The sequence below is a fragment of the Maylandia zebra genome, linkage group LG14 (genome assembly GCF_041146795.1).
Source record: "Maylandia zebra isolate NMK-2024a linkage group LG14, Mzebra_GT3a, whole genome shotgun sequence".
Lineage (NCBI taxonomy): Eukaryota > Metazoa > Chordata > Actinopteri > Cichliformes > Cichlidae > Maylandia > Maylandia zebra.
The window spans coordinates 11,882,556-11,891,143 of NC_135180.1; the positions used below are offsets into that span (position 1 = coordinate 11,882,556).

The window sequence follows — 8,588 nt, forward strand, 5'->3', positions numbered from 1 at the left end:
GTGTATTTATGAAGACGATTTGTGAGACTGGTAAACTTATGATACGTACGATGGTCTTTCGTTCTACACGGTGCATTTCAAGGTCCTGCACCCATCCGTCGGTAAACTGTACCTGGGCTTGTTGCAGTGACCGGAAGTTACTAAACTTCATGAGTGTGTGCACTCACTCCAAGAACCGTATGATTATAAATATGCATATAAATATGCTACGATGAGATAGCTGACTTCATCTAACTAGCAAATGTTGTCCAGGCTACGTTGGTGATACAGTTTTTTTTAATGTGTATGATATTTTTGTCATGCGATTTTAAAGCTGGTCCTACAACCGCATCCAAGAATAACATGCAGCTTATCTCAGAACTGTCGGTGAAAATTATTCTTGGAGCTAGGTTTAATTGAGCTGCATTTTAAAGAGGTGCAATTTCACAATTTGTGTATATTTTCTAAGTTCACTATTTTGTATGTGTTGAGAAAAACACAGATTTTAAAATTACATGGTCTAATATTTACATTTAGCATATAACTGCAACATTATTTTTTCGTTGTTTTTTTTAAAGACTCGAAAGGACTTGAAATTCAAAGTTTCAGACTTGTGACTTGACTCGGACTTTTACACCAGTGACTTGAGACTCGACTCTGACTTGCCTGACATTACTTGAGACTTGACTTGAGACTTGAGGATAAAGACTTGAGACTTGCAAAACAATGACTTGGTCCCACCTCTGTATAACACTCTCGTTTTCTTTTGAATGTTGCTGTTCTTGTTATCTTTGTATTAATTGTAATCATTTTTTATTTTGAAATCATAGCATATACCTGACCTTCTCCATACATGGGGAGCTACCTGCTGTGATCACTGTTTGTGAATAAAGGGGCAGCTGAAAGTAGCTTTTAGATCATTTGGTATTATTTCATTTTCATTGTTAAATCATGAAGTGACATCACATTTTTACGTGAAAAATTATATTAATTTAGACATACACACATATTTGTAACTATAAATGCAAGAAAAGTATATCCATATAATTGTCATTATAATCTCAAACAACTCCAGGATCCAAATTTTGGTTACATTTTAAAAGTTGAAGCCACATTAGGTTTACAATCATATATGAAAAGGAAAATTATTTTTTACATTTTAGAAATCAGAGTACTCATTATTTTACTTTTGTGAGTAAAATGATAAAACAATAAAATGCCTAATCATTCACTAACAGATGAATCTTTACAGCTCCAATGCATGTTTTGCACTTAGCCTAGGACAGCCACAGAGTTACACAGAATAAAACCACTAACCAGACTAAACTAGACAGATTAATGATTTAAAGTATGCTGAATATAAAAAGTAGCATAATTTAAACTCACATTAACTCATGTTAGCTATAATAACAAATTCTGATTTATATTTATATAAATATAAGTACAGTTGTAATCACTGCAAAATTATTCTCAGATCTGTCGCCCACTGAATGCTTCAGAAAAAGCCTCATTTAGATGTATACATAATGATCAGGGATCAAAATGAACTTGTCCTTCTATTTGATTTGAATCAACTCTGCAGTGACTCCATCTACCCAAAGCCAAAGTCCAACCGAGAGAGGCTGAGTGAATGTGGTCTGGACTCTGTGGAGGAGGGTCATGGTTTCAGAGATGCTGTAGAATGACATAATGCCTGCACTGTGATCCAGGTAGACCCCTACTCTGAAGGACCGAGGACCTGAGAGCTTAGTTTGTACATTGTTGTGCCAAAATACATAACTGTTTGTGTCACAACATAATGCCCATGATTTGTCATTGAAACCAAATAAACATTCATATGACTTCCCTATTCTTCTGATATTCTTATATGCAACTGCTACACCGACTCCTCCCCCTCTCCATTCCACCTCCCAGTAGCAACGCCCAGTCAGACTCTCTCTACTCAGGACCTGCTCCCATCCACTGAATCTATCTGGATGATGAAAATAAGCCTGTTTTTGTTTCACCCTTGTTGCTTTTCTATTGCCCTCAGATAATAACACATGTGGAAATGCAGTGTTTGGATCCAGTGTGATTTCACTGGAGTATTTTAAGAATCCAGCCCTGGTCTTTGGCTCTGGTGGTGAGAGCAGAGCATCCTTTTCAGTGACTTTTAGTGAGGAATTTGTCCATTTCTCTCTCAGAAATTCCTGTAGTTTATCTCTGGCCTCTGAAAGAGCTGCTGTCACATCCTCAAAGTACCTCTGAGGACAGATGCTTATACTGGATGAGGGTGTAGAGTCAGTGAGTGTTGACAGTGAGGGGTAGGTGTGTAGAAACTGGTTGTGATCCTCAGTGTGTGAGAGCTGCTCCAGTTCTGCATATTTCCTCTTTAGCTCAGCGATCTCTTTCTCCAGTTTTTCCAGAACCTCTTTGACTCGATTCACTTCAGTTTCCTGCTTGGATCTGATCTGCTGCTTCACATCAGAGCTTCTATTCTGAATGAGACTAATCAGTTCAGTGAACATCTTCTCACTGTCCACCACTGTTTTATCAGCAGAGCTAATGATGGCCTCCACCTGTTGCTGAAGCAGCTTGACATCTTTCTCTCTGTTCTGGATACTCTGCTGGATTTTTAGTCGTCTCACCTCGAGCTCTTTCTGTTTCTTTGTCCTTTCTGTTGCAGCCGGGACCGTTTCATGGCCTTTATGTTCATCCAGCAAGCAGAGATAGCAGACAGTCTGCTGATCAGTACGACAAAAAATCTTCATCACCTCATTATGGCGAAAACAGATGTTCTCTTGGAGCTTCTTGAATGGCCCAGCAAGTGTATGCTTACTTAGTTGGGCAACATCATGGTGAGGTTGTAGGTGTTTCCTGCAGTAAGAAACTAAACAGACCAGACAGGTTTTGCTGGCTTTCAGCTTCATTCCAGTACAGACATCACAGGACACGTCTTCAGGTCCAGCATAGCAGTGATCAGCCAGAATAGCCTGGGGTCTAGTTTTCTTCATGTCTTCCACCAGCTCTGCCAACAAGATGCTTTTCTCCAGGATAGGCCTTGGTGTGAAAGTCTTCCTGCACTGAGGGCAGGTGTGGATTTGCTTCCTGTCCTCATCATCAAAGTGGATTTTAATGCAGTTCAAGCAGTAGCTGTGTCCACAGGGAATAGTCACTGGAATTTGCAGTAGCTCCAAACAGATTGAACAAGAGAATTTCTCTGAATCCAACTGATTTAGTCTCTGTGCCATTTCTCCTCTCAACAGCAGTGAATCACCAGATATTGGGCAAAAGCAGCTCAACTCAACTCACAGCATTCTGTGAGCTGAGTCTGTGGAAGGGGAGGAGCCAGCACAAAAGCAACACTGAAACCTGTTTCTAAGAAAAGCTGCCAAACTATCAAAGATTCCAGGACAGGGAGCAGTCTGAGTCGACTTCCTTCTTTCTTTAGAACTCCTTTGGCATGTTAACCTGAAATAACCTTTTAATATATAAATTTTTGGTGTTCACCTGTGCATGTTTATGTTAATTTTTCTATTCCAAACAGCAAAAAAAAAATGTGATCCAGTATTAGTCTGTGAAGGTTCTCAGTCATCCAGGTCATCGTAGTCTAAGGAGCTTGGAAAGAAAAGACTTTGCTTTCCAAGGCATGGCATTTCCTTCCTTTTTTACAACAGCTGTGTTTATTAAATTCATATTGATGAATCCAGTGACTTAAAGTTTATCCCGTCTTCACATTTCAGATAGTAGAAACGGCTGTAGAATATGGGTAAAGCCTTTCTTCAATCATGACTAATAACTGAAACTCCTCCAATAATTAGTGAAATGCTACACTACTAAGCAACAAATGAACCTGAATGCTTGTGGCTCAGGAGATGCACTCAAAACAGAGTATAGAAGTGTTATATAAGTACCAGTCCATTTAAGGTATATTGAATATGAAGAAATAGTATAGTTTAGCTCAGAATAAGTAAGAAAGGGGAAGTGACTTTGAATTTGGCGTGGTTGTTATTGCCAGATGGGCTCATCTGAATATTTTAGGAACTCTTCATCTACAAAATAGTGAAGAAGGCACTAATTCTCCCATTTATGAACTAACTACTTTCAGCTGCTCCCTTGTAACATGGCACCACCACAGTGTGATGCTCCACGTGCGTGATTTTGGCAGTTTCATATCAGAAGCCCTTCCTGCTGACAGTTGCTCTGATATGAGACTGATGACTCCATGAGATAATAATAATGGATTGGATTTATATAGCGCTTTTCAAGGCACCCAAAGCGCTTTACAATGCCACTATTCATTCACTCTCACATTCACACACTGGTGGAGGCAAGCTACAGTTGTAGCCACAGCTGCCCTGGGGCAGACTGACAGAAGCAAGGCTGCCATATCGCTCCATCGGCCCCTCTGGCCAACACCAGTAGGGTAAAGTGTCTTGCCCAAGGACACAACGACCAGGACAGAGAGCCCGGGGATCGAACCGGCGACCTTCCGGTTACAGGATACACTTCCCAAACCCCTGAGCCACGGTCGGAGCATCATGCCTCGTTAGCTGGGGGTCCTGGAGGACCCAGCCAGCACATCCTCGTGACCACTGACAGCTCTGGGGAGTCCGTTTAGCCACCGCCTGCAGTGTCACCTCCTGTGACTTCCACACTGTCGCCTGCAGCGTCTTGTCCTGCAGTTGCCATGCCACCAGCTCGTCCACATCTGGCTCAGCCTGCTCGACCTTGCCCACATCTGGTTCGGTGTCAGCAGCCACCTTCCAGGCCGCTGACTGGACTTCTTCGCCGGCGTGGTCAGCCTCCTCAACTGCTCCGTCGCCACCGCTGGTTCTGCGGTCGGCCTCCTGAAATGCTGTGCCATAGACTTTTGTGCCGTCAACCTCGGGGTCAGCCCCCTGAAGTGCTCAGTGATGAACTATTGAGCCGTAGGCCTGCAGGTCGGCCCCCAGATCAATGTGTTTGAACTCATGACACCTATTCTGTTTGGGACTGTTCTGTGCTCCTGTGCCCTCTGTGGACATTTTCTTTTGGACTTTGTTTTGGACTGGGTTGGTGACCCAGTGTCTTCAGTTTTGCATCATTATTGAATTTTTTGTCATCACTTTCCTTTTCTAGTCTTTTGATTTCTGTTCTGTGTTCTATGGCTGCTGTATCCCTAAGTCATGTCGGCGTCTGTTTTGTTTCCTGTTTTACTTTGACATAAGACACAGACTTTCAATGTATTTAGTTTTGCTTCCCTCGCTCTCGTCATGTCAGATTACTCCCAGCTGTGCTCCCCTTCTGTGTCTCATGCCCTCGTTATCCCAGTGTGTATTTAAGCCCTGTGTTTTCCCTGTTCTGTGTTGGGTTGTGGATAGGGATGGGTATCGAGAACCGGTTCACACTGTTTCAATTCCTTGGAATTGTTTGCCATTTTTGCAAACGATTCCCTTATCGATTCCAGTCGCCCCGAATGACGTCACCACGTTGCGGAGCGTCATTTACCTGGCAGGAAACACGGCGCGTAAGCGGCTCAAACGCTCAAAAGTTTGATTATACTTTACGAGAACGGATGACAACAGGGCAACTTGCAATACTTGCAAAGTAGTTTCATTTAAGGGAGGAAACACTACGAATATGCAAAAGCATTTGCTCACAAAACACGTGATGACCTTAAATGAATGTCGTGTTTTTAATTCCGCTCCGGACTCGTGAATCTCAACCCAGCAGCAGCGGTAACGTTTGCACGTCCTCTCCCATTAATGCGGCAGGTAAATAATCAACTAACAGTGCATATTATGTTAGCGCGATCTGCCTTATTACAAAACCGGCCATTACTGTGCATTTAGGTGACCATGATGAGAGAGACAGACAGAGTCTGGCTCAGATGCTGGCAGTTCTCGCTGCAGTCTACCGGTAGCGCCTCCTTTCAGGCCAGGATAGACGAATGTCACCGAGCAGTGACTAAGTTTGTGGTCAAAGGCTTGCACCCATTTGCCACAGCAGATGCCCCCGATTTTCGGTAAGTGAATTTGTTTAATTGTAGGCAGGGACATTACTGGATATTCTTGTGTAATTGCTACTGAATAATTTATAATTTATATACTTTGTTATTGCTACAGAAGAATATTTATTTTATTATTTTACATTTACATTTTTTTTCCCTGGGGACCCTGTGACACCCATTGAAGAGCCGTAGGCTGGATCTCTTAAGATCTCACTGTTGGGTTTGTAAGGCCATGTTACTCCTAAATTTCTATCTTGTTCAAAGAGAAGATATAAAACAAAGTTCTAAGCTAATCGACCTTAGTGTTCTCCTTTTTTAAAAAGAATCGATAAGAGAATCGATAAAGAATCGAATCGTTAAACAGAATCGAAAATGGAATCGGAATCGTGAAAATCTTATCAATACCCACCCCTAGTTGTTGACGTTCACGGCCTCCCTGTGCTGTGTTTGGAAATTATTCTTAGTTCTTGGTTCTGTTCCCGTGGGTTCTTTAGTTTTAGGTTCCAGTGTCCAGTCTAGTTTTGTGTTTATGATTTTGGTTGTGTTTCAGTAATGTTTATTTCTCTCATGAGTCATCCCAGTGAATAGACTGCACTTTAAGTTAACCTCTTGGTTATGAGTCCTGTGTGTGGGTCCTCCATCCTGCCTGCTCCACAGCACACTGCGACTGCTCCGTGACAAAAGATCTGCATTCGTAACAGAAACTACAACATACTCCTAAACAGGAACCAGGAAATAAATACATGTACCAGCAAAACTGGATTCCGTTTCTGAGAAAAGGAAGTGATTGTCAGAGGTTTGTAATTCTAATGAAGAGAGCAGTTTAAGCTGACTTTATAACTTGTTTTGGATCCTTTTACCCTGTGGCATTAAAATTTTAAGGTTGTGGTTGTTAAATAACACACTGGTGTCATGAAAGGATATTTGTGATAAGCTCAGTTTGTTATAAATTTTACAGATGATAATGTCCTTTTCTTTTGTAAGTTACATTTAAATAAAACATTAAATAGCTGTGCTTTGCTCCTAGGAAGAAGCAAAGTAGTGGTAACTACAGAGGATAGCTACTCAAAAACTGTTCTCTTGCATATGCATGTTTTGTTATAGTTGCAAATCACCCAGCACAGTGAATGCTTGTGCATCACCCAATTCACCTACACAATACCCTACACAATAATACACATAAACATACAGTGATATTTTTCAGTGTAAACCAACTGATATTTGTGGAAGTTATAATACTGAAGTTAGGGGATGATGTTATCAGTGCATGTGTAGTGGGTTAGATTTTGTAAATGTTCTGTTTCTGCATGGTGTCTGTGAACGCAGCATGAACATTCAACTTTCCCCTAGCTCTCCAATCAGAGGTTGGTTATAAGGTGCAGCTGTGGCCTACACCCTGAGATGAGTTTGATTTTTATTTGGGATTAATAGAAGCTTTAGTGTCTTACTGATTGATTAATTACTTAGGAACCTGCAGACATATCAGTATAAAATGTGCGGGGGCAGCTGCAAAGCCCATAACCAGTGCTTGATATCCATCATGGCCACCTCTTAGCTCAGGGCCTGCAAAACAAGCAGCTTCTCCCCACCAGTTTTAACTGGTTGTAAAACTCTGCCGGGGGGTTACTCTTTTGGGAAGACTAACTGAAGAAAACTGGTTCTGAACAAAAGTTGCGCATGATAATATTTAATCACTCCTTGCCTGCTTTATTAAATAATAATTGAAGGAAGAAGTGTAAATAATGTAAATACCACCATATTTATATCATAGTTCATAATATAGCATGTGTATTTCAGTAATAGCCTATTTATTTTAGTATAATTGTGTGCAGTTCTTAACAGTCCACACGAGTCCAGATTTCCAAGGACACAGATCACATGAGAGTTATCTGTGATACTCCTAACTATAAGTTAACTTCAGTTAACCAAGTCACAAAATTCTTTTATCATTAAAAACAAAAACACTCATATCTCCTGTTAATTATCGCAGTGTCAGCTGTTTAATTCACAGCAACTTCTGCAGCAAATATGGTAACCATGGACACTGAGCGGATGGATCGATGCAGGTCAGACTTTGGGAAGTATCCCTCATGTCTCTTTGAAACTAAAAAGAGGTCATTCATCAACTGTGCAGCTAGTTTTCCAGCACGGTTCTGCTGTAAAACTGCAAAACAAATGGAATGTGTTGATGATAACAATAGTGGGTCTGCCTGGGAGTTTTACTGATGAGCATCAGTAATAAAGTCATAGACAAAACTTTATTTACCATTTTCATGTTGGCTGCAAAAATTTTTTTACATATAAGATCTCATATGTAGTGTCTGTTAGACACAGACACTCCTTGCTCAGAATGGTCGTACCCATGAGAACAACAAATAAAATATTCTTTCAAACACTGTTTGATGCTGTAGTATGTTTTTATTTGATTTGTTCTCATAATAACTTTTCTATTTTAGCAAGATGTGTGTCTGAGTGTGTGGAAGCTGGAAATGTCCTGTTGGGCTGCAGAGTGAAGAAAGAAGCTCTGGGTCTCTGAGGATTTTCTTAATGTGCCTTCACCTTCAACAGAAGCAGATCTACTTACACCATACTGCCTTCAGTTCGGTGCTGAGTGTTATAAATGCTGTTTAATCAGTAT

General features: G+C 41.0%; 1 protein-coding gene across 1 annotated transcript in view; it reads left to right on the top strand.

Moving 5' to 3' along the window:
* Positions 1–8,588, top strand: part of LOC111500507 (von Willebrand factor A domain-containing protein 5A-like) — a 53,717-nt gene that overhangs the window by 19,778 nt on the left and 25,351 nt on the right. The gene's annotated exons all lie outside the window — the stretch shown is intronic.